General features: G+C 35.6%; 1 long non-coding RNA gene across 1 annotated transcript; it reads right to left on the bottom strand.

Moving 5' to 3' along the window:
- On the bottom strand, positions 1–27,735 carry LOC117310613 (uncharacterized). The gene is made up of 4 exons (XR_004524738.2): positions 26,992–27,735; positions 24,457–24,513; positions 22,900–23,036; positions 1–1,506 (listed from the first exon to the last, which is right to left on the bottom strand). It is a non-coding gene; the product is annotated as an uncharacterized lncRNA (long non-coding RNA).
- Between the last annotated feature and the right edge of the window lie 138 nt (positions 27,736–27,873).

The following is a 27,873-nucleotide window of genomic DNA, read 5'->3' as shown; positions in this document are numbered from 1 at the left end:
GTTGTGGCCTCTCCCCCTGCGGAGCACAGGCTCTGGACGCGCAGGCCCAGCGGCCATGGCTCACGGGCCCAGCCGCTCCATGGCATGTGGGATCTTCTCGGACCGGGGCACGAACCCATGTCCCCTACATCGGCAGGTGGACCCCCAACCACTGCGCCACCAGGGAAGCCCTATTTTATACTTTTAAACAAGGAATAACATAAATATTTCATATACTGTCCACGGGTATTGCTACTGCTGAGAAAAGGATATTAAGTAGACTGCGAAAATAGAATAAGTAGTGAATGGGTATAGTCCTAGTTGTTCTAACTCTGAAGGCCTTTAGACAAGACATTCAAGCAACACCTCTGAACTCCAAGAGTCCACACTGTAAAAGATACAGTTGAACAGAACTTCTCTCAGAAGGACAGGTTTTCAATTTTTGATTCTACTCTTCTTTTATTCTTCCATAAATGTGGAATGATTTTTACCCAAAAGATTCCATCTTTAGTCAATGGCATTTTCCTCTTGTTAGGTGCTACTTTGCAATTTCTCTACAAATTACACATATGGAATAGGAAGCAAAACCCAAACATCCTAAGAAATGCACATTGCTTCATCTCCCAAATTACAGCATCACTTTGAAAACTGTTAAGTAGAAAAAATCTTAAACTTCTTTTTTTATAGAGAGTCAATATAATGTCATAATGCTGATATAGGAACCACAATATGATTGTTGATATTCTAAGGCTGTTTTTTTTATGAATTAAGGAGAAAAAATGTGGAAAAGAAACATTTAGTTGATGGTTCTATTTATTTATTTATTTGCAGTATGCAGGCCTCTCACTGTTGTGGCCTCTTCCGTTGCAGAGCACAGGCTCCGGACGTGCAGGCTCAGTGGCCATGGCTCACAGGCCTAGACGCTCCGCGGCATGTGGGATCTTCCTGGGCCTGGGCACGAGCCCATGTCCCCTGCATCGGCAGGCACACTCTCAACTGCTGCACCACCAGGGAAGTCTGATGGTTCTATTTTAAAATAAGTTACTTGATGTACTTAAACAACTGTTTTTCAAAGTATGGTAACTCATAGCCTGAAAATATAATTTTAACAATAGGTAAATGATTAAATAAATATTTGCTCTGTGAGGTTTGGTTTTAGAAAGTCGTTGTGGGTTCTGGAACTCAAATTTAAAGAAACATAGACTAACACTTTGCTACGTTAAAAAAATAAAAACTTAATTTTAGTAATCAAAGACAAATTCAATTACAGTCCAAATGAAGAAGTTATTAATTCTGGAGAGACTAAAGTATTAGACATGTGCAATACCTTTGCATTTGTTAAACATGAAATACAGATAAACTAAGAAGCATAATAGAAAGAATATCAATTTATGAATAAAATTCACATACCTTTGAATGTACTCAGAAAAAGTTTCTGAAAGTCAAGGATGCCTGATCTCTTAGATTTCTTGCAGGTATGAACTCAATTTATATTATTCACAGCATCTATAACAACCAGTCATATTTCTGAAGGAAAAATGTGTGGTGTATAACTAAAAATCCTTGTATCATGAATTTTTAGCAACTGTAGGCAAATTTAAAATGGTATATTGTGATTAGTATACATAGTCTTTCATTCTTTCATTATGAGAAATAATAGGTTTAACAAACAAAAGGAATTCCACTGGACTGTTTTTAAGTCAGTAAATTGGCTCATTGCAAATGCTAATGCATTCAGGATTACTTTTAAGAACGTGTTATGTCTGAGGGAGTTACAATTTTGAAATAACCACTGCTCTATTTTCTGCTTTTATTGAAGGTATATTCTTTGTTCCCTGTTATTATCCTCTGATCACCATTGTGGCTGTCTACCCAAAAAAGGGACAAAATCTATCTTCTTTAGCCCCAATCTGAAACCTATTTGCCACCAAAGCAACAAAGGTTATCACAGTAACAATACTTTCACTATTGATCTGAAAGACAAGGCAAGTGACATATTACACACTACACAGCACACTTAAACTTATATTTTTAATTTTACAAACACAGGACACACTGCCCTGGCTTCCTCATTCTGCATAGAAATTATCTTTCTTAGTATTAAGGCACTTTTCCCCATGCATTACTAGAACATTACTGTTTTCTTTCATACAACAACCTGAATCTCTTCCTTTTTCAGAGCCTTTTAATTGTTTACTTGCATTGTCTCCATGTTCTTAGCAGTCCCTACTTTGCCTAAAAAACAAAGTCCATCTCTTTCTATGAGGAACATGACCTAGCTGTTAAATTCGTGCTCTATGACTTCAAAAACACAAAATGTGGGAGAATGGGGTAAAAATGTAAATTTTTAAGAATTTGTTTGAACTTAAATGACTACCTGTTTAAAATAAGTAGATATAGTTAAACATCAACATACATACATCCCATGTAACCACAGCTAAAATACCTACCATAGATACAAAAAACTAAGAAGAAAAGAAAAAGGCATACTACTAGAGAAAATCATCAAACCACAAAGGAAGAAATAAAAAGAATTTAAAACTGTACAGAGAAGAACTACAAAACCAAATGGAAAGCAAGCAAAACAATGGCAAGTACATACCTATAAATAATTACTTTAAATGTCAATGGACTAATTGCTTCAGTCAAAAGACAAAAGACGTAAGTAGCTAGCTGGATAAAAAAAGACCCATCTATATGCTCTTTAACAGAGGCTCACTTTAGAACTAAAGACACACAGGGACTGAAACTGAGAGGATGGAAAAGACATTTTATGCAAACAGATTTGACAGAAATTGGAGGTGGTAATACTCATATCAAGCAAAATAGAATTTAAAACAAAGGCTATAAAAAAACAAAAAAGGGGGCATTATATAATGATAACAAGATCAATACTAAAAGAGGATATTATATTCATTAAGAAATATGCACCCAACACAGGAGCACCTAAATATATGAAGCAAATACTAACAGATATAAAAGGAGAAACTGATCACACTATAAGAATAGGGAAATTTAATTCCTCACTTACATCAATGGACAGATCATCTAGACAGAAAATCAATAAGGACAGCGTGGTCTTCTATGACACATTAGACCAGTTGGACTTAATAGATATCTACAGGACATTATATCCAAAATCAACAGAATATTTTTTTTCAAGAGCACATGGAACATTCTCCAGGACAGATCACAGGCTGGACCACAGCACACATATCAACAAATCTAGGAGGACAGAAATTGTACCAACCATTTTTTCTGACCACAGTGCTATGAAACAAGAAATCAATTAAAAAAATAAGAAAACACACACATGGATATTAAACAACATGCTACTAAGAAACCAATGATTCAATAAAGAAGTCAAAGACAAAGTCAGAAAATACCTTGAGAAAAATGGAAACACAAAACTCCAAAATCTATAGGCTACAGCAAAAGCAGTTCTGAGAGGGAAGTTTACAGAAATACAAGCCTTCCTCAAGAAATAATAAAATTCTCAAATAAACAACTTAACCTACCACATAGAGGAATTAAAAAAAAGAACAAAACCCAAAGTCAGTGATGGAACGAAATAATAAATACCAGATAGAAAATAAATAAGAGGTCAAAAAATATAAAATATCAATGAAACCAAGGGCTGGTTTTGTTAAAAGATAACAAAATTGATAAACCTTTAGCAGGGCTCACCAAGAAGAAAAGAGGACTCAAGTAAGCAAAATAAGAAATTAGAGAGAAGAAATAATAACCAACAGCACAGAGATACAAAAATCATAAGAGAATACCACTAACAGTTAAATGCCAACAAATTGGACAACATAAATGAAATGGACAAATTTCTAGAACCATACAATCTGCCAAGACTCAATCAAGAAGAAACAAACAATTAGAACAAACTAATGACTATTAGTGAAATTAAATTTGTAATTAAAAAAAGAAAAGAAAAACTTTCAGCTAACGAAAATTCAGGGCTGAAATCCTTCATAGGGGTATTCTACCAAATCAAAGAAGAGCTTCTGAGAGTATTCCAAAAAATGGAAGACTATTCCAAATTCATTATAGGCCACCATTACCTGAATACAAAGTCAGACAAAGATACTACAAAAAAAAAAAATCACAGATCAATATCTTTGATGAATATAGATGCAAAAATCCTCAACAAAATATTAGCAAACTGAATGCTACAGTATATGAAAAGAATCTTACAACATGATCAAGTGGGATTTATTCCAGGAATGCAAGGACGATTTAATATTCACAAATCAATCAATCTGAAACACCACATTAACCAAAGAAAGGATAAAATCATATGATATATCAAGTGACACAAAAAAAGTATTTGAAAAAATTTAATACACATTCATAATAAAAACTTTCAGCAACATGTGTATACAGGAAACATAGCCAACTTAATAACAGCCATTTACAACAAACTTACAGCTAAACTGAATAATTAAAAACTGAATGCCTTCCCTCTAAATTCAGGAACAATTTTATTCTCATTGTCACCACCACTACTTAATAGTTCTATTGTAAGTCCTAGACACCACAACTGGACAGGGAAAAGAAATAAAAGGCATCCAAATTGGAAGTGAAGTAAAACTGTCAGTACTTGCAGATGCCATGATACTTTATATAGCAAACCCTAAAGTCTCTATCCCCAAACTGTTAGAACTATTAAACAAATTCAATAAAATTTCAGGATACAAGATTAATATACTGAAATCTGAAGATATAGTATGTGAATATTAATGTACTGAAAATACACCATCAGAAAGACAAAGTTAAAAAATCTTGTTTATAATCTCATCAAGGAGTGTAAAGATACCTAAGAATAAACTTAGCCAAGGAGGAGAAGACCTACACTCTGAAAACTATAAATACTGATTAAGTTAAAGGAAGATGATACAAGGAAATGGAAAGACATCTCATGCTCTTTAACTGGAAGAATAATATTGTCCAAATAGCCATACTATCCAAAGCAATCTACAGATTTAATGCAATCCTTATCATCCTTATCAAAATACCAATGATACTTTTCACAGAATTAGGATAGACAATTCTAAAATTCATATGGCACCTCAAAATACCCCAAATTGCCAAAGAATCTTGAAAAAAAAAAAGGAACAAAGCTGGAGATATCATCATCCAAGACTTTAGCTTATACTAGAAAGCTAGAGTAATCAAAATAGCTTGGTTCTGGTGCAAAAACAGACATATAGATCAATGGAACAGAACAGAGAGCCCAGAAATAAAACTCTGCACATATGGTTAATTTATTTACTACAAAGGAGGCAAGAATATACACTGGAGAAAAGACAGGCTCTTCAACAGTGGTGCCAGGAAAACTGGACAGCTACATGTAAAAGAATGAGATTAGAACATTTCCTCACACAATATACAAAAATAAATTTAAAATGGACAACAGAACTATGTATGAGTGAAAGCTATAAAGTTCCTAGAAGAGAACATAGGCAGAACACTCTTCGACATAAATTGTAATGATATTTTTTGGCTCTGTCTCCTAAGGTGAAACAAATAAAATAAAAAATAAATAAACTAGACCTAATTAAACATAAAATCTTTTCCACAGCAAAGAAAACCATCACAATGACAAGGAGACAAAATAACCACTATAAAATACTAGAAAACGGAGTTCAATAGCATTAAAAAGATGGCAAAGTGTGATTTATTTCTGGAATGAAAAAATGGCTCAACACAGAAAGATCAATCAATATAACAGGCATACCTCAGAGGTATTACAGGCTCAGTTCAAGACCACTGCAATAAAGCAAATAATGCAATAAGTGAGTCACACAATTTTTTGGTTTCCTAGTATATAAAATTTACTTTTACACTAGCACTAAGTCTAAAATATTTTATATACCTTACTTCAAAGTACTTTATTGCTAAAAAGTGCTAACCAACATCTAAACCTTCAGTCAGTCAAAATCTTTTTTTTGCAATAATAACATCAAATATCACTTATTATGTATCACAATAACAAATATAATAATAATGAAAAAATTTGAAATATTCCAAGAATTACCAAAATGTGACAAAAAGACACAAAGTCAGCAAATGTTGTGGGAAAAATGACACCAAAAGAATTGCCTGTCTCAGTTTTACCACAGACCTTCAATTTTTTTAAAAAAAGGGCAATTTCTGCAAATCTCAAAAAAGCAAAGCACAATTTAAAAAACATGCTCATTCTCTAAGTCTCTATTCCTGCCCTACAAATAGGTCCATCTGTACCATTTTTCTAGATTCCTCATATATGAATTAATATATGATATTTGTTTTTCTCGTTCTTGCTTACTTCACTCTGTATGACAGACTCTAGGTTCAACCACCTTTCTACAAATGACCCAATTTCTTTCCTTTTTATAGCTGAGTAATACTCCATTGTATATATGTACCACATCTTCTTTATCCATTCGTCTATCATTTAGGTGTTTCCATGCCCTGGCTGTTGTAAACAGTGTTGCAATGAACAATGGGGTATGTGTGTCCTTTTGAATTATGATTTTCTCAGGGTATATGCTCAGTAATGGGATTGTTGGGTCATACGGTAGGGGGAAGGGGAGGGTGGGACAAATTGGGAGATTAAGTTTGACATAAGTACACTACCATGTGTAAAATAGATAGCTAGTGGGAACCTGCTGTATAGCACAGGGAGCTCAGCTTAGTGCTTTGTGATGACCTAAATGGGGGAGGAATGGACGCCCAATAGGGAGGGGATATAGGTATACATAAAGCTGATTCACTTCATTGTACAGCAGAAACTAACACAACATTGTAAAGCAATTTTACTCCAATAAAAAATAAAAGTATGTGGATACTCCATATGAACTAAATGAAGAGGAAAAAGGCAAATGGTAACTTTAATTGATGTGAAAAAAGAATTTGGAAAACTCACTGTAAAAACATTCAATAAACTAGGAATAGAAGGAAACCATGCCAACATAATAAAAGCCGTAAGTGAAAAATCCACAGAGATTATCACTCTCAACTGTGAAAGACTGAAAACTTTTCCTCTAAGATCAGGATTAAGGCAAAGATATATACTTTCACTACTTCTATTAACTGGAAATTTTAAGTCCCACCAGATAAACTAGAGAAGAAAAAGAAACAAAATGCATTCAACTTGGAAAGGAAGAAGTAAAATCATTTCTATTTGCAGATGACATAATCATATACATAGAAAATCCTAAACGTTTTACACATAAAAAATAAGAACTAATAAATTCAGCACAGCAGCAGGATACAAAATCAATATACAAAATTGAGTTGCATTTCTATACTATCTGAAAATTAAAGAAAAAAATTATATTTACAATAGCATTAAAAATAATAAAATTTTGAAAACTATAAGATACTGATGAAAGAAATTAAAGATGATTCAAACAGTTGGAGAGATATACCATGTTCTTGGATTGGAAGAATCAACATTGTGAAAATGACTATACTACCCAAAGCAATCCACAGATTCAGTGCAATCCCTATCAAATTACCAATGGCATTTTTCACAGAATTAGAAAAAAATACAATTTATAGAAAAGACCCCAAAGAGCCCAGCAATCTTGAGAAAGAAAAATGGAGTTAGAGGAATCAGGCTCCCTGACTTCAGACTATACTACAAAGCTACAGTCACCAAAACAGTATGGTACTGACACCAAAAAAACAGAAATATAGATCAGTGGAACAGGATAGAAATTCCAGAGATAAACCCACGCTTCTCTGGTCAACTAATCCATGATAAAGGAGGCAATAATATACAATGGAGAAAAGACAGTCCTCTCAATATGTTTTGCTGGGAAAACTGGACAGCTAGAAGTAAAAATATGAAATTAGAACACCCCCTAACACCATACAAAAACATAAACTCAAAATGGGTTAAAGCCATAAATGTAAGACTGAATACTATAAAACACTTAGAGGAAAACACAGGCAGAATATTCTTTGATATAAAATGCAGCAAGACCTTTTATGATCCACCTCCAAGAATAATGAAAATAAAAATAAACAAATTAGACCTAATTAAATTTAAAAGCTTTTGCACAGCAAAGGAAACCATAAACAAAACAAAAAACAATGCACAGAAGTTGGAGAAAATATTTGCAAACAATACAACCAATAAGGTATTAATCTCCAAAATCTACAAACAGCTCATGTGGCTCAATATCCAAAAAACAAACAACCCAATTAAAAAGTGGGCAGAAAATCTACGTACACATTGCTCCCAAAAAGACATATAGATGGCCAAAACATCACATGAAAAGATGCTCAACATCACTAATGATTAGAGACATGCAAATCAAAACTACAGTGTCACCTTACACCAGTCAGCATGGACATCAGTAAACAGCCTACAAATAACAAATTTTGGAGAGGCTGCGGAGAAAAGGGAATTCTCTTGCATGGTTGGTGGCAATGTAAGTTGGTACAGCCACTATGGAGGTTCTTTAAAAAAGTAAAAATAGGGCTTCCCTGGTGATGCAGTGGTTGAGAGTCCACCTACTGATGCAGTGGACAAGGGTTCGTGCCCCGGTCTGGGAAGATCCCACATGCTGTGGAGTGGCTAGGCCCGTGAGCCATGGCCACTGAGCCTGCGCATCCGGAGCCTGTGCTCCGCAGAGAGAGGCCACAACAGTGAGAGGCCCATGTACTGCAAAAAAAAAAAAAAAAAAAAAAAGTAAAAATAGATCTACCATATGATACAGCAATCCCACTCCTGGACATATATCTGGAGAAAACCGTAATTCAAAAACATACTTGCACCCCAGTTTTCACTGCAGCCCTATTTACGATAGCCAAGACATGGAAGCAACCTAAATGTCCATCGAAAGAGGAGTGAGGAGTGGGTAATGAAGATGTGGTATATATATACAATGGAATACTACTCAGCCATAAAAAACAATGAAATAATGCCATTTGCAGCAATGTTGATGACCTAAATATTATCATACTAAAGTCAGACAGATAAAGACAAATATCATATGATACCACATGTATGTAGAATCTAATAAAAAATGATACAAATGAACTTATTTACAAAACAGAAACAGACTCACAGATCTTGAAATCAAACTTATTTTTACCAAAGGAGAAACGGTGGGGGGGGGGGGAGTGATAAATTAGAAGATTGGGATTAACATATACAGACTACTATATATAAAATAGATAACTAACAAGGACCTACTGTATAGCCCAGGGAACTCTACTCAATAATCTGTAATGGCCTATATGGGAAAAAAATCTAAAAAAGAGTAAATATATGTATATGTATAACTGATTCACTTTGCTCTACATCTGAAACTAACAGCACTGTAAGTCAAATATACTGCAATAAAAATTTTAAGAAAACTAAAATCACAGCACATATTCATGTTAAAAATGCAAAGAGTAAAGAAAGATATAAAATTTTTCCTATGACTTCTTTTCTGGAAAAAGACATTGTATATATTTCCAAACATGTTCCAGGAGCTCTGAAAAAAATTATTGATGTAAGTGACATTACTGCCAAATTTACAGAAATGAAAAAGAATTAAATAGAAAGCCATGAACAATTGTACATCAAGAAATTTGATTACCCAAATCAAATGGTTCTATTTCTACAAACACATAAGTTACCTAAATTGATTCAAGAAGTAAAAAAATCTGAGGCAACAAATAAGAAAAGACAGTAATCCCATTCGTAATCAAAACCTATCAATTAAACAACAACAAAAAACAAGAGACCAAGGCCAGGTACCTTAACAGGTTAATTCTACCAAATATCCGAAGAAAAATTTACATCTAAAATGGAGGATGTGGGAACACTTCCTAACTCATTCTACTACACCACGTTTAGCCTGACACCAAAGTCAACTAGGACATAACAAGAAAAGTAATTTATAGATAAATACTTACTATGAATATAGATGGAAACATCCTCAAGAAAATGCTAGTAAATCATGTTCATTAGCTTATTAAAATGATGATATGCCATGATCTAGAGGGATTTATCCCAAGCATGCAAGGTTGGTTCAATATATAAATAAATTAATGTAATATACCATGTTAACTGAACAAAGTAATAACATACATATGTGATCATCTGAACTGATGAAGAAAGGGCATTTGACCAAATCCAACACTCAGACAACTAGGAATAGTAGAAACTTTCTCAACATGTTAAACGAAATTTTTGAAACACCTAAGCTGACATCGTACTCAATGTTGAAAAACTGAAGATTTCCCTCTAAAAGCAGTAACAAAAATGCAATGGAAAGATGACCATTTCACCACTACTACTCATCATTGTGTTGAAAGTTCTGACCAGAGCAATTAGGCAAGAAAAAGAACTAAGATACATTCAAACTGGAAAGAAATAAGTAAAATTATATCTATCTACAGATGACATGATCCTATATACATATACCAAATCCTGAAAAATTGACAGGAAACTTCTAGAGCCAATGATGGATTCAGCTATGACGCATAGGACAAGATCAACAACAAAAATCAACACTGTTACACTGTTATCAATAAACTGTCTGTAAAAAGAGGGAAAAAATAAATTTATATTGCATCTATAAAAGTAAAATACCTAGGAATAAATTTAAAATTAACATTTTGAATTTATACATTAAAATACTTAATTTTGTTCAGATGTCAGTACTACCCCAAGCTATCTAAAGATTTAAAATAATCTGTGTCAAAAATTCCAGCAGCCTTTTTCTTTTTGCAGAAAAGGAAAATTTCATCCATAAATTCAGAGGGTTTTAAGTAGTCCCAAATAGTCAAAACAATCTTAATAATGAAGAATACATTTGGCAGACACATTTCCTGATTTCTAAATGTACAATGCTACAGTAATTACAAGTGTGATTCTGGAATAAAGATATTTAGACCAATGGAATATAATTGAGGGTACAGGAATGAACTCATTATCAAAACTCTGTAATGGCTATTTCCCCTCACAGTAAAATCCCATTTCCTTATAGTCATGTTCAAGGACCCACATGACCTGATTCTCACTACCTTCTTGAACTCATTTCCAACCACTCTGCCTCTTACTCACCTAACTCTAGCCAAGAAGGCCTGCTTATTTTTTCAATGTTGTTCTCTCAATAGGCTTGTCCTGCTCTTGCCTTAATATTTTGTATGACAGTCCCCTCTACCTAGAAAGCTCATTGCCTGCATATTCTCATGATTAATTCTTACTCCTCTTTAAGTTTTGATAAAATAGCACATTGTTAGTAATTACACTATCTAAATCTTCAAATTACACATCCATGTCTCTAAAACCTATCAATCTCAGTCCTCCAAACTCTGTTTTATTATTTCATTTGCACTATTTTATTACTTTTGTACTATATTATTTTCTCATTTATTTTATGTCTTATGTTCACATAAATAAAAATTTTCAAAGCTAGCAGAAAGAGGAAATAATAAATATTTAAGCAGAGACAAATAAAATAGAGAATAGAAAAATAGTGAGAATCAATGAAACCAAAGTTGGCACTTTGAAAAGTAAAGAAATGATAGAACTTTAGCAACATACACATGCACACACACACAAAGGAGAAGAAGCAAGTTAGTAATATCAGAAATGAAAGTGGGAACATTACATCAGACATTACACAATTTAAAAAGTTTAGAAAATACTATGAATAACTGTATGGCAATGAATTAGATAACTGAGATGAACATATTCCAAAGAAAAAATCTACCAAAAATGACTTAAGAAGAATATGAACTCTGAGCAGATCTACAACAAGCAAAACAAGTAAAGAGATTTAATCAGTAGTGAAACAACAAAAAAGAATTGTCCAACGTCAGATGGTGTTTCCAATATAATATCTAAAGAAGAATTAATAGCAATACTACACAAAGTCTTCCAAAATACAGAAGATAAGGGAACTCTTTCTCATTCCATAAGTTTAGCATTATCCTGATTTTAAAACCAGACAACGGCATAACAAGAAGAGTCTACAGATCAATACTTATGAATACAAATGCAAAAACCCCCAACAAAATTCTAGCACACCAAATCCAACAACATATTAGAAGAATTATCATCATGACCTGTGGAACTTATACTTGAAATGCAAGGATGGTTCAACATACAAAAAAACAATTAATATAACATACCATTAATAGAATGAAGAAAAAAATACTTTACCTCTTTTGAGACAGAAAAGTATTCAAGAAACTCCAACACACTTTCATGATAAAAACGTTCAGCAATGAATAATGTTTAAAAAAAGAGAGAGAGAGACTTCTTCAACCTAATAAAGAGCATTTAAAAAAATCCCCACAGTCAATGCAATAGCTAGTGAAAAGTGTAAATAGTACTATACTCCTATAAGCAGGAACAAGACAAAGATGCCTACCTTTTCTACTGATATTCTTATTAGACTGTAAGTTCTAGCCAGAGCAATAGGACAAAGAAAAGAAATAAAACACATATGGATTGTGGAGAAAGAAGTTCAACTCTCTCTACTCACAGATTATGTGATCTTATATAGAGAAAAATCATAAAAAGTCACCAAAAACCATCATAGCTAATCAATGAATTCATCCAAGTTTCAGGACACAATCAAAACAAAACACCAAGTATATTTCTATACACACATCACAAACCATCTAAAATGATAATTAAAAAACATTTATAATAACATTCAAGCAGTAAAATACTGAAGAATAAATTTAACCAAAGAGAAGCAAGACTTATATGTTGAAAACTACAAACATTCCTTACAAAGTAAAAGAAGACCTAAATAAACGCAAAGACATCTGTATTTATAGGTTGGAAGATGTAATATGATTTAAATGGCAATAATATTTAAATCAACCTGCAGATTCTACGCAATCCTAAACAAAACTCTACTTTTCTTGAGAACTGGAAGCCAATTCTAAAAGTTATATGGGGGACTTCCCTGGTGGTTCAGTGGTTAAGAATCTGCCTGCCAGTGTAGGACACGTGGGTTGGAGCCCCAGTCTGGGAAGATCCCACATGCTGCGGAGCAACTAAGCTCATGAGCCACAACTAGTGAGCCTGTATTCTAGAACCCATGAGCCACAACCTCTGAGCCCGCATGCCACAAATACTGAAGCCCACATGCCTAGAGCCTGTGCTGTGCAACAATAGAAGCCACCACAATGAGAAGCCTGCTCACCGCAATGAAGAGTAGCCCCCATTCACTGCAACTAGAGAAAGCCTGTGCACAGCAACAAAGACCCAACGTCACCAAAAATAAAATTAATTAATTAAAAAACAAATAAGCAAGACAATTGCAGACCATCACAGATCTTTTAAAAAAGAAAAAAAAAGTCATATGGAATTACAGGGGACCTCAAATACCAAAAACAAGTTTGACAAAAAAAACCTTTGCATGATCATGTCTGAAAAACTGGACTTCATCATAATTTTTAAATTATGTATCAAAGAATAAAAGAAAGTGACAAAACCTACAGAATGAGAGAAAATAGTTGCAAATCATATACCTCTTATACCCAGGTCTAGTTTCCAAAATATAGAGATAACTGTCATAACACAGCAACAAAAAGACAAACCACCCAAGTTTTAATGGGCATCCCAGTAAGATCACAAATGGTCAACAACCACATGAAAAATCTCAACATCATTAGTTATTAGGAAAATGCAAATAAAACCCACGGTAGGATGCCACCTCACATGTAATAGGATGACTATAATCATAAAAGGAAAACAATGCACAAAAGCAGAAAAAATCATAAAACAAAATGGAGAATAACTTTTTTTTTAGATATGTAGATTTTGGACCACTCCTGCACTGTTGGTGAGAATGAAAATGTTTCAGAACCTATGGAAAACAGTTCAGTGTTTTCAAAACATAAAAATCATACACATAAAATTTCCAATTGACCCAGTAATTCCATATCTAGCTATTTACCCAAAATAAATTAAACTATGTATTCAAACACCAATATATGTTTTTGTAAATCATCAACTAAGCTTGTCCATGATTCACTCACATTATTTTAGAAATTCAAGATGATATTCATAAGATATAAAACTGACAAATGGGGTGTTTATGAAGTTACTTTTTCTAAGTAAAGAACCATGGAAAACCAACAATAAAGCATCAAACTTACATAATGAGGCAGTACTGTTAAGACATACAAGATTATTTTAGAGGGCAAATAACCTGAAGAATAAAAATAGTGTGAAATAAATAAGCATTAATTTACTTACTGTTGCTCTGCATGCTATATTGCTGCAGTGGTATTGTGTTCTATTTCTACTTCTTCCATGTTTCTTGTCTGTTGTGGGTTTTCGTATCAGGCCAACTTTCTTTTTTTTTTTTTTTCATTTTTTTTTTATACAGCAGGTTCTTATTAGTTACCTATTTTATACATATTAGTGTATATATGTCATCAGGCCAACTTTCTTCATGTTGGCTATAAGATGGCTATCATCTTATCAAACTAGCATCATACTCATAACTGATTATTCTGAATAAAGAGAAAATGAACCTATAACAGAATGACTGCAGATGGTGATCATCAATTATGAAGATTAATACATTGCACATAAAAAAGTGAGGCATTCTGACATTCTCCTCTTTGAGGAAAGTACATAACACCTCTTGTGAAATATTCTTATTCAAACCTAAATTCAGCAAATACTGATGCTATCACTTCATGGAAAATAAGGGAGAAGAATCTGCAAATGACACCATGGAGTGGCCAAATCCTGAGAAAATATGCAGTAGAAAATCAACGCTCTTTTCCCTCAAATTACAAGGAAAAAAAAAGAGAGGGGTAAATGTACACATTTTAAAAGTTAAGGGGGGAAGAGGAAGATGGCAGAAGAGTAAGACGCGGAGATCACCATCCTCCCAAAAGATACACCAGAAATACATCTACACGTGGAACAACTCCTACAGAACACCTACTGAACGTTGGCAGAAGACATCAGACCTCCCAAAAGGCAAGAAACCCACCTCGTACCTGGATAGGGCAAAAGAAAATATAATAAACAGACAAAAAGGATAGGGACGGGACCTGTACCAGTGGGAGGAAGCTGTGAAGGAGGGAAGGTTTCCACACACTAGGAAGCCCCTTCGCAGGCGGAGACTGTGGGTGGTGGAGTGGGAAGGCTTCAGAGAAGCAGAGGACAGCACAGCAACAGCGGTGCGGAGGGCAAAGTAGAGAGATTCCCGCACAGAGGATCAGTGCCGACCGGCACTCACCAGCCCGAAAAGCTTGTCTGCTCAGCCACCAGGGTGGGCGGGGACTGGGAGCTGAGGCTCGGGCTTCGGTCAGAGTACAGGGAGAGGACTGGGGTTGGCGGGGTGAACAAAGCCTGCAGGGGGTTAGTGCACCACTAACTAGCAGGAAGGGAGTCTGGGAAAAGGTTTGGAGCTGCCAAAGAGGCAAGAGACTTTTCCTTGCCTCTTTGTTTCCTGGTGTGCGAGGAGAGGGGATTAAGAGCACTGCTTAAAAGAGCTCCAGGGACAGGCGCGGGCCCTGGCTAACAGCACGGACCACAGACATGGGCATGAGACGCTAAGGTTGCTGCTGCCGCCATCAAAAAGACTGTGTGCGAGCACAGGTCACTATCCACACCTCCCTTCTTGGGAGCCTATGCAGCCCGCCACTACCAGGATTCCAGGATCCAGGTACAACTTCCCTGGGAGAACACACGGTGCGCCTCAGGCTGCTGCAATGTCACGCCGGGCTGTGCCTCTGCAGGCTCGCCCCGCACTCCACACCCCTCCCTACCCACGGCCTGAGGGAGCCAGAGCCAACGAATCAGCTGCTGCTTTAACCCCGTCCTGTCTGAGCGAAGAACAGACGCCCTCCAGTGAACTACACGAAGAGGCGGGGCCAAATCCAAAGCTGAGCCCCGGGAGCTGTGCGAACAAAGAAGAGAAAGGGAAATCTCTCCCAGCAGCCTCAGAAGCAGCGGATTAAAGCTCCACAATCAACTTGATGTACCTGCATCTGTGGAATACATGAATAGACAATGAATCAACCCAAATGGAGAAGGTGGATTTTTGGAGCAAGATTTATTATTTTTTCCCCTTATCCTCTTTTTGTGTATGTGTGTATGTGTATGCTTCTGTGTGAGATTTTGTCTGTATAGCTTTGCTTTCACCATTTGTCCTACGGTTCTATCCGTCTGTGTTTTTTGTTTTTTTACTTTAAAAATTTTTTTCTTAATAATTATTTTTAATTTTACTAACTTTATTTTATTTTACTGCACTTTGATTTTCTCTTAAACTTTTCCTTACTTTCTTTCTTTCTCCTCTTTCTTTCTTTCTTTCAATTTTTCTCCCTTTTATTCTGAGCTATGTGAATGAAAGGCTCTTGCTGCTCCAGTCAGGAGTGAGTGTTGTGCGTCACAGGTGGGAGAGCCAACATAAGGAAACTGGTCCACAAGAGACCTTCCAGCAACATGTAATAATACACAATGAAAATCTCCCAGAGATCTCCATCTCAACACCAACAACCAGCTTCAATAAATGACCAACAAGCTACAGTGCTGGACACACTATGCTAAACAACTAGCAAGACAGGAACACAACCCCACCCATTAGCAGAGAACTTGCCTAAAATCATAATAAGTCCACAGTCACCCCAAAACACAGCACCACACGTGGAACTGCCCACCAGAAAGACAAGATCCAGCCTCATCCACCAGAACACAGGCACTAGTCCCCTCAACCAGGAAGCCTACACAACCCACTGACGCAACTTTAACCAGTGGGGACAGACACCAAAAACAACGGGAACTATGAACCTGCAGCCTGCAAAAAGGAGACCCAAACAGAGTAAGGTAAGCAAAATGAGAAGACAGAAAAACACACAGCAGATGAAGAAGCAAGATAAAAACCCACCAGACCAAACAAATGAAGAGGAAATAGGAAGTCTACCTGAAAAAGAATTCAGAATAATGAAAGTAAAGATGACCCAAAATCTTGGAAATAGAATACAGAAAATGCAAGAAACAAGGACCAAGAAGAACTAAAGATGAAACAAGCAACAATGAACAACACAATAAATGGAATTAAAAATACTCTACATGGGATCAATAGCAGAATGACTGAGACAGAGGAACGGATAAGTGACCTGGAAGATAAAATAGTGGAAATAATTACTGCAGAGTAGAATAAAGAAAAAAGAATGAAAAGAACGGAGGACAGTCTCAGAGACTTCTGGGAAAACATTAAATGCACCATCTGAATTACAGGGGTCCGAGAAGAAGAAGAGAAAAAGAAACGGACTGAGAAAATATTTGAAGAGATTATAGTTGAAAACTTCCCTAATATGGGAAAGGAAATCGTTAATCAAGTCCAGGAAGCATAGAGAGTCCCATACAGGATAAATCAAAGGAGAAACACGCAAAGACACGTATTAATCAAACTGTCACAAATTAAATACAAAGAAAACATATTAAAAGCAGCAAGGGAAAAACAACAAATGACACACAAGGGAATCCCCATAAGGTTAACAGTTGATCTTTCAACAGAAACTCTGCAAGCCAGAAGGGACTCTCAGGACATATTTAAATGATGAAGGAAAAAAACCTACAACCAAGATTAATCTACCCAGCAATGATCTCATTTAGATTTGATGAAGAAATTAAAACCTTTACAGCCAAGCAAAAGCTGAGAGACTTCAGCACCACTGAAAACCAGCTTTACAACAAATGCTAAAGGATCTCCTCTAGGCAAGAAACAAAAGGGAAGGAAAAAACCTACAATAACAAACTCAAAACAATTAAGAAAATGGGAATAGGAAGATACATATTGATACCTGCCTTAAATGTAAATGGATTAAATGCTCCCACCAAAAGACATACACTGCCTCTATGCATATACAAAAACAAGACCCATATATATGCTGTCTACAAGAGACCCACTTCAGACCTAGAGACTCATAAAGACTGAAAATGTGGAGATGGAAAAAGATATTCCATGCAAATGGAAACCAAAAGAAAGCTGGAGTAGCAGTTCTCATATCGGAAAAAATAGACTTTAAAATAAAGACTATTAGAAGACCCAAAAAGGACACTACATAATGATCAGGAGATCGATCCAAGAAGAAGATATAACAATTGTAAATATTTATGCACCCAACATAGGAGCACCTCAATACATAAGGCAAATACTGACAGCCATAAAAGGGGAAATCGACAGTAACGCATTCATAGAAGGGAATTTTAACACCCCACTTTCACCAATGGACAGATTATCAAAAATGAAAATAAATAAGGAAACACAAGCTTTAAATGATACAGTAAACAAGATGGACTTAATTGATATTTATAGGACATTCCATCCAAAAACAACAGAATACACATTTTTCTCAAGTGCTCATGGAATATTCTCCAGGATAGATATATCTTGGGTCACAAATCAAGCCTTGGTAAATTTAAGAAAATTGAAATCATATCAAGTATCTTTTCCGACCACAATGCTAAGAGACTAGATATCAATGACAGGAAAAGATCTGTAAAAAATACAAACACATGGAGGCTACACAATACAATACTTACTAACGAAGTGATCACTGAAGAAATCAAAGAGGAAATCAAAATATACTTAGAAACAAATGACAATGGAGACATGATGACCCAAAACCTATGGGATGCAGCAAAAGCAGTTCTAAGAGGGTAGTTTATAGCAATATAATCCTACCTTAAGAAACAGGAAATATCTCGAATAAACAACCTAACCATACACATAAAGCAATTAGAGAAAGAAGAACAAAAAAACGCCCCATAGTTAGCAGAAGGAAGGAAGTCATAAAGATGAGATCAGAAATAAATGAAAAAGAAATGAAGGAAATGATAGCAAAGATCAATAACACTAAAAGCTGATTGTTTAAGAAGATAAACAGAATTGAAAAACCATTAGCCAGACTCATCAAATAAAAAAGGGAGAAGACTCAAATCAATAGTATTAGAAATGAAACAGGAGAAGTAACAACTGACACTGCAGAAATACAAAAGATCATGACAGATTACTACAAGCAACTCTATGCCAATAAAATGGACAACCTGGAAGAAATGCACAAATTCTTAGAAATGCATAACCTGCGAAGACTGAATCAGGACGAAATAGAAAATATGAACAGACCAATCATAAGCACTGAAAATTAAACTGTGAATAAAAATCTTCCAACCGACAAAAGCCCAGGACCAGATGGCTTGACAGGCGAATTCTCTCAAACATTTGGAGAAGAGCTAACACCTATCCTTCTCAAACTCTTCCAAAATATAGCACAGGGGGGGAACATTCTCAAATTCATTCTATGAGGCCACCATCACCTTGATACCAAAACCAGACAAGGATGTCACAAAGAAAGAAAACTACAGGCCAATATCACTGATGAACATAGATGCAAAAATCATCAGGAAAAACTAGCAAACAGAATCCAACAGCATATTAAAAGGATCATATATCATGATCAAGTGGGGTTTATTCCAGGAATGCAAGGATTCTTCAATATACGCAAAACAATCAATGTGATATACCATATTACCAAATTGAAGGAGAAAAACCATATGGTCCTCTCAATAGATGCAGAGAAAGCTTTCGACAAAATTCAACACCCATTTACGATAAAAAACCCTGCAGAAAGTAGGCATAGAGGGAACTTTCCTCAACATAATTAAGGCCATATATGACCAACTCACAGCCAACATCGTCTTCAATGGTGGAAAACTGGAAGCATTTCCACTAAGATCAGGCACAACACAAGGTTGCCCCCTCTCACCACTCTTATTCAACATAGTTTTGGAAGTTTTAGCCACAGCAATCAGAGATTAAAAGGAAATAAGAGGAATCCAAATAGGAAAAGAAGAATAAAGCTATCACTGTTTGCAGATGACATGACACTATACATAGAGAATCCTAAAGATGCTACCAGAAAACTACTAGAGCTAATCAATGAATTTGGTAAAGTAGCAAGATACAAAATTAATGCACAGAATACTCTGTCATTCCTATACCCTAATGATGAAAAATCGGACATTGAAATCAAGAAAACACTCCCATTTACCATTGCAATGAAAAGGGTAACAAATCTAGGAATAAACCTACCTAAGGAGACAAAAGACCTGATAAAAGTAATTAAAGATGATACAAATAGATGGAGAGATATACAATGTTCTTGCATTGGAAAAATCAACAATTGTGAAAATAACTCTACTACCAAAAGCAATCTACAGATTCAATGCAATCCCTATCAACTACCACTGACATTTTTCACAGAACTAGAACAAAAACTTTCACAATTTGTATGGAAACACAAAAGACCCCGAATAGCCAAAGGAATATTGAGAACGAAAAATGGAGCTGGAGGAAGCTGGCTCCCTGACTTCAGACTATACTACAAAGCTACAGTAATCAAGACAGTATGGTACTGGCAAAAAAACTGAAATATAGATCAATGGAACAGGACAGGAAGCCCAGAGATATATCCACGCACATATGGTCACCTTCTCTTTGACAAAAGAGGCAGGAATGTACAGTGGAGCTTCTTCAATAAGTGGTGCTGGGAAAACTGGACAGGTACATGTAAAAGTATGAGATTAGAACACTCTCTAACATCATACACAAGAATAATCTCAAAATGGATTAAAGACCTAAATGTAAGGCCAGAAGCTATCAAACTCTTAGAGGAAACCATAGGCAGAACGCTCTCTATGACATAAATCACAGCAGGATCCTTTTTGACCCACCTCCTAGAGAAATGGAAATGAAAACAAAAATAAACAAATGTGACCAATGAAACTTCCAAGCTTTTGCACAGCAAAGGAAAACATAAATAAGACCAAAAGACAACCCTCAGAATGGGAGAAAATATTTGCAAATGAAGCAACTGACAAAGGATTTATCTCCAATATTTACAAGCAGCTCATGCAGCTCCATAACAAAAAACAAACAACCCAATGCAAAAATGGGCAGAAGACCTAAACAGACATTTCTCCAAAGAAGATATACAGAGTGCCAACAAACACATGAAAGAATGCTCAACATCATTAATCATTAGAGAAATGCAAATCAAAACTACAATGAGATATCATCTCACACTGTTCAGAATGTTCGTCGTCAAAAAATCCATAAACATTAAATGCTGGAGAGGGTGTGGAGAAAAGGGAACACTCTTGCAGTGCTGTTGGGAATGTGAATTGGTACAGCCACTATGGAGAACAGTATGGAGGTTCCTTAAAATACTACAAATAGAACTACCATATGACCCAGCAATACCACTACTGGGCGTATACCCTGAGAAAACCATGATTCAAAAAGTCATGTACCGAAATGTTCATTGCAGCTGTATTTACAATAGCCAGGAGATGGAAACAACTTTACTGTCCATCATCGGATGAATGGATAAAGAAGATGTGGCACATATATACAATGGAATATTACTCAGCCATAAAAAGAAACGCAATTGAGTTATTTGTAGTTAGGTGGATGGACTTAAAGTGTGTCATACAGAGTGAAGAAAGTCAGAAAGAGAACGATAAATAGCGTATGCTAACAGATATATATGGAATTTAGGGAAAAGAAATGTCATGAAGAACCCAGGGGTACGACAGGAATAAAGACACAGACCTACTGGAGAATGACCTTGAGGATATGGTGAGGGGGAAGTGTACGCTGTGACAAAGTGAGAAAGTGGCACTGACATATATACACTACCAAACGTAAAAGAAATTGCTAGTGGGAAGCAGCCGTATAGCACACGGAGATCACCTCGGTGCTTTGTGACCATCTAGAAGGGTGGGATACGGAGGGTGGGAGTTAGGGAGACACAAGAGGGAAGAGATATGGGAACATATGTATAACTGATTTACTTTGTTATAAAGCAGAAACTAACACACCATTGTAAAGCAATTATACTCCAATAAAGATGTAAAAAAAAAAAAGACAATGCATTAAAAAAAATGTTAAAAAAGTGCATTCACTTCTCACAGTTTTAAGCTTACTTTGAATACTGAAAAAAAAGTCTTTATATAGAGAAACTATATTATTAAATTTTTAATGTGTGATGTTACATTATCTGTTTGCTTTAAGAGACCTAACCTTTTAGAGGAGAATTTCTCAACCTCAAAATTATTGACATTTTGGCCTTTTTTACATATGCATTGATGATAGTATTTCACTTACAGAACTTGATTCTAAGAAAATCAGAAATGTAAAGAAAGAACTATCCACAGAGTTGTTCACAGTAGGCTTACTGAAAACAGAAAAAGAAAAGTGTATGTTGGGGCATCTCATACCCAGCGGGTGCTATGAAATAAATTGTGGAGTATTTATGTAACAGATTATTTTGTATCCATTTACATGACGTTGAAAAGAAATTTTTACTGGCATGAAAATTTTTGCAGCATAGTATTAAGTAAAAACATCAGCCCTCAAATATATGATTATATATTATAAAAATTATATTATACATACAAACACACATATACAGTTGATCTCAGTTATTGAAGAAACATATATTCACGGAGACAAGTTTGAAAAGAAATAAACCAAAATATCAAGTAATTATACACAAGGTCTTTTCTAAAATGCTTTATTTTTAATATTTTTCTGCATTTTCTGATTTTCCTTAATAAGTGTCTGTTTTAAGATCAGAAAAATCAGAAATATCTATTTTAACAAGAAGAGCTAAAAATCTCTATAAAATTCATATCTATATAATTATTCAAAATAATGAAAAAAGTTTTCATTACTCATTCTATTTCATTTTTTATTCATTCATTTCATTATTTCATTTTTTATATTGAGAAGGCATGGAAACATGTAATATCTCATGAGAAATTTTTTCTTCAGTTAATATTTTAACATAAAACAACTCTGGTTTTTAGAGGGCAAATAATCTGGATAATATAAATAGTGTGAAATAAATAAGCATTAATTTACTTACTGTTGCTCTGCATGCTATATTGCTCTAGTGGTATTGTGTTCTATGTCTACTTCTTCCACAGTTTCAAGGAAGAAAAGTCAACAGTCTTTGTGTGCTTACTTGTAGATCTCTAAACCTAAAATATTCCAACTTGAAAGCTCAAAAATAAGAGTGAGAGACAAGTAAGTGAAAGGGGTACATAACGTTTTATGTTCACTTGGCTTTCAATGAATTACCTTTAGCAAAGTTCAAGATTATGTAAGCTCATCTCTGATATCTTTTCTTTACTTTTCAACCTACTACAATGTAATTGAGTCCCCAAAACTAAAAGGTAAAATCTCAGAAATGTTTTTATAGTCTGTCCCTCTTAACCCCCTACCCCCACTTGCCCCCTCGTCCCATCCCTCTCCCCACTGCTAACCACTAGTTTTTTTCTCTGTATCTCTGAGTCTGTCTCTGTTTTGTCATATTCATTCATTTTACTTTTTAGATACATGTAAGTGACAACATACAGTATTTGTCTTGCTCTGTCTGACTTATTTCACTAAGCTCAATACCCTACAGGTCCATCCATGTTGTTGCAAATGGCTATATATAGATAAGCAACAAGGATATATCATACAGCACAGGGACTACAGCCTTTATTTTATAATAAGTATAAATAGAGTAAATCTATAAACACATTGAATCATTATGTTGAACACTTGAAACTAGTATACTATTGTAAATCAACTATAACTTGACTTAAAGAAAAGAAAGGTTTTGATAGAGTTAGAATGAAATGTTTCAAATTAAAATGTCTGGATGTGTCCATATTATGTACAACAAAAGAAAATTAATCCATAAATACTGTATTGAAATATGAAAAGTGGAATTCAGAGAGTTCCTAATCAAGTGATAATAAATACAAAATAATTACATAATACTTATTATTCTATTATACACTATACAAAATAACATTCTTTTTATATAAGATGCTTATATAAAACTTTATGACTTTACTGTCCCAAGAATTAATAATTTTGATTAAGTTTCTCTGGAATCATTGATCCTCCCCTTGCCCCCCAAATTTACTTGTAGACATCTGCACCTTCAACATATCTTGTACCTTAAGCCCTAAGTTGCATTCTTGCAATACAGTTTTTAACTTATTCAGGAATAGATTTCCTGATTACAGATGTATCTGTGTTTATGATCACTTCATAAAACACAATCTTTTGAGAAAAGAATTCCCTGGTTGGCTGAAGGAACATTAAAATGTTAATATTCTTTGCTGGTTCCAGAAGAAGGAAATAAGAAATTCAGCAACCCAGAAATAAAGAAAAATGAAAATAATTTTTAGTTTGATGGAGCTAAGGAAATTATGTGTTCATGCTATTGAAATTGTCAATTATCAATGTCTCCTAGTATAACTTTTTTGTCAAGATAAAAGAGGCTTTGAAAATAAATATATTTTACATTTGTTTACTTGGTTGTTTTTTTAATAGTCACATAAAAGCCTACTCATCAACATTTAATGCTTGACAACAGGACTTCCAGGAAGAAAGATAATATAATAACATTTATTAGGCCTCTCACCTGTGCAGAATTGCAGAATATTTTCGTATGCATTATTTCATTGAATCTGTCCACCAGCTGTGAAAGAAACCCCTGTTACCCATGTCTTTTGACGCTTAAGAAACTTAACAAGAGGTTAGGAAGCAACTCAATATCACACAATTTAACGAGTCACTCTGAGTGGATTCAGGTATGATGATTCTAACTGAAATAACTCACACAGAAAAAGAAACATCATAAGATATCACTAATACACGGAATGTAAACTTGGCTACACAGGAACTGAATTACAAGCCACTAAATTAACCTTAGCCAGTGGAGGCAGACACCAAAACCAATGGGAATTATGAACGTGCAGACTGTGAAAAGGAGAACCAAAACACAGTAAGTTAAGCAAAATAGGAAGACATAAATATGCAGCAGATAAAGGAGCAAGGTAAAAACCCACCAGATCAAACAAATGAAGAGGAAATAAGCAGCCTACCTGAAAAACAATTCATGGTAATGACAGTAAAGTTGATCCAAATCTTGGAAATAGAATGGAGAAAATACAAGAAATGTTCATCTTTCCATGGTTCATTTTTCCTGCATGTTTGTATGCTCAGAAAAAAACCAAAAAACGTGGTATATTTGAATGATCACAGATAGGAGTGATACAAATTGAAGCCTTTGGTCTGAATGGCTGATGTATGCTATTGGAAACTCTTACATCAGTGAGTATTTGGGGCAGTAATGGGTATTTTTATCAGGTGTAGAGGTGATAAATAAATTATTATACAAGTTTACTACATCGACTATTTTGATTAACTCATACAATCTTTTCTAAAGCAAAGAACAAAATATAAAATAAGTTGAGTATTCAAGGATTAAAGGTGAGTGCTGAGTTATTACTATTCTGTTTATTGCCATTGTATGTTCCTCCTGATATAAATGATAATAGACATGTTCTATTGATTAAGGTAGGGAATTCTTGTGGAAATTGTTAATTTAATGGCTACTCTGAAAAATCTACATCAGATTTTACTTAGTTATTGGTCTTTTAAGATTTCATTGAAAATAAATATTGTGGTCTTGAATTTTATCTTTTGCAGAAAAATGTCTCTTCTTTATTGTCAAATACCTCTGTAAAATGACAAGATTCCACCATGGCAGAATTGCTGACATGCAGAACTGCTGTGTACTGGATTACTCTGCCCCCCACTGCCCATATTTATAATTAACTTAAGTTCTATTCCATTCCCTAGTTCTTCCTCTCAATCTTCTGGATATTGCTTTAGAGACCAACTGCTTGCATAATTAACACTAAACCCAGAGGTACGTTTATTTAATAATGCATTTTTAAATATATATGTTCATGACTGGGTTGCATAGACTCTATAGATGAAAGCAACATGTTTGCTCCTCTTTCTTAGAGTCTGGGTTAACTAAATACCAGATGCTGTTTGTCATTGCACTTCTTTGCTCTTCGATATCTCTCTGGAGGAACATCACAGTGTTCACAATGTGGTGGCCTTGCTGAAAGACTTCTTGTTGGATCCCCTTCTCACCAGGGATCTGTACACAGCTTTCATCAATACTCTCTGTGCAAAATCCAGTGATTTGAAGAAATGAGTCCCTGGGTTACTGGGATGTCCAATTCACTCATCAAACCTGGTACATGTGTTTCCTAATAACTTTTCACCGTATTTATTGGTCTTTAATGATCGGGCTATTGGGGAAATTTTCTGAGACTTATCCTAGGGAGAATTAGCAAGAAGAAAGTTGCAATAAAACAAGTGGAAGTAACCAAGAAAAATTTGGGATGCCTTTAAACGACTCTAGGATACTAGAGATTGCTATAAATTGATGATTTGGAGTAACAGACAGAGTTCACACTGAGTCTGTGCCTAAAATTGAGTTTGCATTTCTGGAACCTAGAGTGAGAAAGGGGGGCAGGAAACATTCCAGGGAAATCAGGATGGCATAGCCCAGTGTCAGGACTTCCAGTGTGGCTGCTTCAGGTCTAGAGACACAGATCCCACACAGGGGAAAAGGACAAGGAGAGGGAGGAGGAACAATCAGAACTGTTTCAGCCTCCATGAATTTCTTCATCCATGCTACAGTTAAGATCACAAAAGAGAGAGAAGACACTGACATTGGGCCGTATCTTGATTATTGCCAACAAAAAGTATACCTCATATATTGCTCAACAGACAACGGCCTCAAATGTGCTCTAAACTCAAATTTAAGAACATTCACAGGTTCTCAGTCATTGTTAGCAAATAGTTAACAACCATGGATGACTGTGATCCATAAAATATGTGATGATTTATACCAGGGAAAGGAGTGAGAAGAAAATAAGGGACATGAAGTTACCTTTCTAACCTGGATTATAATGATTTCTCTGGATGTTACATTTCCCCAGGTCGATTTTATCTTTCTATCTCTCATAGAACCTTACTGTTAAATTGTTAAAGCAATGGGAGAGTGGGTGAAGGAATGAAATGTGATCTGCCTTGCTAATCCTTTTCTGAAGGCAGTTGAGCATGAAGGGCATGACGTCCCCCTTTGACTTACTTGAAGCGCCTCTTTTTGCTTTGCTTAGTGTTGGAGCCTGAGGAAGAGCTGGCCACCTTGCAGCTCCTCATATACCTTCTACCTCCCTGCAATTGTGACATGCTTCACCGGCTGCTGCAGTTCCTCTCCATCACGGCCAGGCACACTGAGGACAACATCAGCAAAGACGGGTAAGAGCTGTGCTGCCCACCACCATGACAGATGCTCTGGTTCTTCCTTTTACCTGTTTTAAAAGGGAGACCTAAAAAATAATACAAATGGATGACTATGCAAAACAGAAACAGTACATCAAGGAGGCAGCCCCGAGAGAGCACTGCAGTGTTGAGACCATCTTAACACAGTACATGTGACTCAAGGCAGCCATGTGGCTGACAGGGCCTTGGTGCTCCAGCTGAATGTCAGGCCTGAGCCTCTGAGGTGGGAGAGCCGAATTCATGACATTGGTCCACCAGAGACCTCCTGGCCCCAAGTAAGACCAATTGGTGAGAGGTCTGCCAGAGATCTCTGTCTCAACGTTATGACCCAGCTCCACCCAACAGCCAGCAACCTCCAGTGCTGGATGCCCCATGCCAAACAACTAGCCAGACAGGAACATAACCCCACCCATTAGCAGAGAGGCTGTGTAAAATCATACTAAGTTCACAGATACCCCAAAATACAGCACCGGATGCCGACCTGTCCACTGAAAAGACAAGATCCAGCCCTACCCACCCTGCCTGGAACACAGGCACCAGTCCCCTCCACCAGGAAGCCTACACAAGCCACTAAATTAACCTTAGCCAGTGGAGGCAGACACCAAAACCAATGGGAATTATGAACATGCAGACTGTGAAAAGGAGAACCAAAACACAGTAAGTTAAGCAAAATAGGAAGACATAAATA

The sequence above is a fragment of the Tursiops truncatus genome (genome assembly GCF_011762595.2).
Source record: "Tursiops truncatus isolate mTurTru1 chromosome Y unlocalized genomic scaffold, mTurTru1.mat.Y SUPER_Y_unloc_1, whole genome shotgun sequence".
NCBI lineage: Eukaryota > Metazoa > Chordata > Mammalia > Artiodactyla > Delphinidae > Tursiops > Tursiops truncatus.
The sequence above is the reverse complement of the archived record's forward strand: the minus strand, read 5'-3'. Positions and strand labels throughout refer to the sequence as shown.